Below are 4,250 nucleotides of genomic sequence, written 5' to 3'. Positions count from 1 at the left end.
CTAGGCCAGTCTCATCTCTTCATGTTTTCCTGCCTGCTTTATACTCTAGCCATGTTGGCAGCTGATTAGATGGTGCGCACCCAGATTAAAGGGCGAGTCTCCCTTTCCCAGACCACTGACTCAAATGTTAATCTCCTTTGGCAACACCCTCACAGAAACACCCAGGATCAATACTTTGCATCTTTCAATCCAAGCAAGCTGACACTCAGTATTAACCATCAGAAGTCCACCCCTTGTCAACTGGAACCTATACACAACTCCTGAGATCATATATAATCTTCAAATAAAGGCAATAATAAGGTCATAATTATACCTAACATAATACAACTATCCTTCATGCAACCAGAAATGCACCAATCCCCAACCCAAATACTATTACATAAAGTTAACAATGCTTAAATGCTGATATGAAGTCAATAAATCTTATGTCACACGATAAAGGAAATAAAATGAAGATATTTTCTTAATACAAGTATATACATGCACAAACATGTTTTAACAAAAGAAGGAGGAAATACTTATGACAGTTACAGTCCTCGTTTCTGCATCTGGTCACGTGGTCATAGCTGGTATTGATTACTGCCTTCTTCTACTACCCATTCTGAATTCCTTTTGCCTTCAGCAAACGCCTCAGCAGGTCATGCTTTTTTTCCTGGTGGAGTGACCCAAACTTTCATTCCTGAAGGGCCTGGGCCATTTGTAGTCCTGCCTGGATTAGGCTGTTGTAGTTTCCCTTTGACATTTATCACAGGGCATGGTAATACTAAGAGACGCCCTAATGGATCTCCTGTATTCCATGCATATTCTTTCTTACCTCTGTTGTGGAGTAGTAAACTGATTTCATCTTGATAGTCTGGGTCAATCACCCCAGCCAACACTCTAACTCCCTTCTTAGCCTGTTGACTTAAAGGTAGGAGGATCCCAAAGTGTCCAGGTGGCAATCTTAACTTCCAGTTTAACGGAATGGAAGGCAGCATTCTCCTGGTGGCAGCATTCCTCCCTCTGGAACTAAGACCTCTAGGCCAGCAGAACGTAATGTCGAGAGAACAGGAAGCAAAAATGTTGCTAGTGGATCACTAGGAGTGATGGTGAGTGGTGCTACTTCCACTTCCACCCCTTGATTCCTGAACCTGTGAATCCTGGCTATGGGAGAAAGAGTACCATATATTGGGTGCTGATTCAGAGCATACACGGCCTTCTGGAGACCTTTGCCCCAGCCCTGCAAAGTATTGTCACCTATTTGACATTGTAATTGTGACTTCAAAAGGCCATTCCACCATGCTATTAATCTGGCTGCTTCAGGATGATGAGGAACACGGTAAGACCAGTGAATTCCGTGAGCATGAGCCCACTGCCACACTTCTTTTGCCATAAAATGAGTGCCTTCATCAGAGGCAATGCTGTGTGGAATACCATGACAGTGGATAAGGCATTCCATGAGTCCATGGATGGCAGAAGCAATGCAAGCAGAATAGGCAAACCCATGTCCAGAATAATGGGTTTGTCTGTTCCAGTGAGGACAAACCTCTGCCCTTTCCATGATGGAAGAGGTCCAATATAATAAACCTGCCACCAGGTAGCTGGTTGATCACCCCGATGAATGGTGCCATATCGAGGGCTCAGTGTTGGTCGCTGCTGCTGGCAAATTGGGCACTCAGCAGTGGCCGTAGCCAGGTCAGCCTTGGTGAGTGGAAGTCCATGTTGCTGAGACCATGTGTAAACTCCATCCCTGCCACCATGGCCACTTTGTTCATGGGTCCATTGGGCGATGACAGGGGTTGCTGGGGAAAGAGGCTGAGTGGTGTCCACAGAATGGGTCATCCTATCCACTTGATTATTAAAATCTTCCTCTGCTGAGGTCACCCATTGGTGAGCACTCACATGGGATACAAATATCTTCACAGTTTTTGACCACTCAGAGAGGTCCATCCACATGCCTCTTCCCCAAATTTCTTTGTCACCAATTTTCCAATCATGCTTCTTTGAAGTCCCTGACCATACAGCAAAAACATTGGCTACAGCCCATGAATCAGTATATAATCACACATCTGGCCATTTCTACTTTCATGCAAAGTGCACAACCAGGTGCACTGCTCGAAATTTTGCCCACTGGGAAGATTTGGCTTCACTGCTGTCCTTCAGGGAAGTCCTAGAAAGGCGCTGTAGTACTGTAAGCTGTTCACTTTAAGATGGTGCCTACCTATTGTGCAGAAACATCTGTGAACCAGGCCCTAGTCTTCTCTTCCTCTGTCAACTGATCATAGGGAACTCCCCATGAGGACATTGGTACAGCCTGGGGGAGAGCAGGCAGGGTGGCAGGAATAGAGACCATGGGCATTTGAGCCACTTCCTCATGTAACTTACTTGTGCCTTCAGGACCTGCTCAAGCCTGATCACGTATATACCACCTCCATTTGATGATGGAATGCTGCTGTGCATGACCCACTTTATGGCTGGGTGGGTCAGAAAGCACCCCGTTTATGATAGGCAGTTCAGGTCGCATGGTGACTTGATGACCCATAGTCAAACATTCAGTTTCCACCAAAGCCCAGTAACAGGCCAAGAGCTGTCTCTCAAAAGGAGAATAGTTGTCTGCAAAAGATAGCAGGGCCTTGCACCAAAATCCTAGGGGTTTCTGTGTGATTCACCTATGGGGGCCTGCCAAAGGCTCAAAACAGCATCCCTGACACCTCAAGCACGATTGGATCTGCTGGGTCATATGGCCCAAGTGGCAGAGCAGCTTGCACAGCAGCCTGGACCTGTTGCAGAGCCTTCTCCTGTTCTGAACCCCATTCAAAACTGGCAGCCTTTTGTGTCACTTGATAAATGGGCTAGAGTAACACACCCAAATGAGGAACGTGTTGCCTCCAAAATCCAAATAGACCCACTAGGTGTCGTGCCTCTTTCTTGGTTGTGGGAGGGGCCAAATGCAGCAGCAACTTATCCTTACCTTACAAGGAATATCTTGACAGGCCCCACACCACTGGACCCCTAGAAATTTTACTGAAGTAGAAGATCCCTGAATTTTAGTCGGATTTATTTCCCATCTTCTGGTACACAAATATTTCACCAATAAGTCCAGTGTGTTTGCTACTTCTTGCTCTTTGGATCCAATCAGCATAATGTCATTAATGTAATGGACTAGTATGATATCTCGTGGAAGCAAAAAGCAAACAAGTTCTTTCTGAATAAGATTATGACACAAAGCCTGAGCATTGATATACCTCTCAGGTAGGACAGTAAAGGTATATGGCTGGCCTTGCCAGCTGAAGACAAATTGCTTCTGGTAGGCCTCATGGACAGGAATGGAGAAAAAGCCATTTGCCAAATCAATGGCTGCATACCAGGTACCAGGAGATGTGTTAATTTGTTCAAGCAATGAAACCTCATCTGGTCCAGCAGCTGCAATTGGAGTCACCACTTGGTTAAGCTTATGATAATCCACTGTCATTCTCCAAGATCCATTTGTCTTCTGCACAGGCCAAATGGGAGAATTGAAGAGGGATTTGGTGGGAATCACCACTCCTGTGTCTTTCAAGTCCTTAATGGTGGCACTAATCTCCGCAATCCCTCCAATCATGCGATATTGTTTTTGATTTACTATTTTTCTAGGTAGAGGCAGCTCTAATGGCTTCCATTTGGCCTTTCCCACCATAATAGCCCTCACCCTCCCAGTCAGGGAGCCAGCTGCTAAGTACGTCTATGCCAACTATGCATTCTGGCACTGCGGAAATGACCACAGGATGAGTCCGGGGACCCAGTGGACTGGGTCAGACGTGAGCTAAAACTCCATTAATTACCTGACCTCCATAAGTGTCTACTTTAACTGGAGGACCACAATGATGTTTTTGGGTCCCGTGGAATCAACATCAGCTCAGAGCCAGTGTCCAATAGTCCCCGAAATGTCTAATAATTTCCCTCTCCCCAGTGCACAGTTGCCCTGGTAAAAGGCCAGAGGTCTCCTTGGGGAAGGATGGGAGAAAGATTAACTGCATAAATTGTTGGTATAATGGGGGGTCCTTCCTCATGGCGACCTGGCTTCACCTTCATTCAAGGGGTCCTGAGTCTGTATACTGGCTTAAGTCTGGAAATCGGTTAAGGGGCTGTGATTCTCTGCTTTTATAATTCAAATTAGTCTTTTTTTTTTTTTTTTGAGACAAAGTCTCACTCTGTCATCCAGGCTGGAGTGCAGTGGCGTGATCTTGGCTCACCATAACCTCCACCTTCTAGGTTCAAGCGATTCTCCTGCC

The 4,250-nt window shown here is 45.9% G+C and overlaps 1 pseudogene; it reads right to left on the bottom strand.

Moving 5' to 3' along the window:
- Positions 1-308: 308 nt before the first annotated feature.
- Positions 309-4,050, bottom strand: LOC134809781 (uncharacterized; annotated as a pseudogene).
- Between the last annotated feature and the right edge of the window lie 200 nt (positions 4,051-4,250).

The sequence above is a fragment of the Pan troglodytes genome, chromosome 1 (assembly GCF_028858775.2).
Source record: "Pan troglodytes isolate AG18354 chromosome 1, NHGRI_mPanTro3-v2.0_pri, whole genome shotgun sequence".
NCBI classification, from domain to species: Eukaryota; Metazoa; Chordata; class Mammalia; order Primates; family Hominidae; genus Pan; species Pan troglodytes.
The sequence above is the reverse complement of the archived record's forward strand: the minus strand, read 5'-3'. Positions and strand labels throughout refer to the sequence as shown.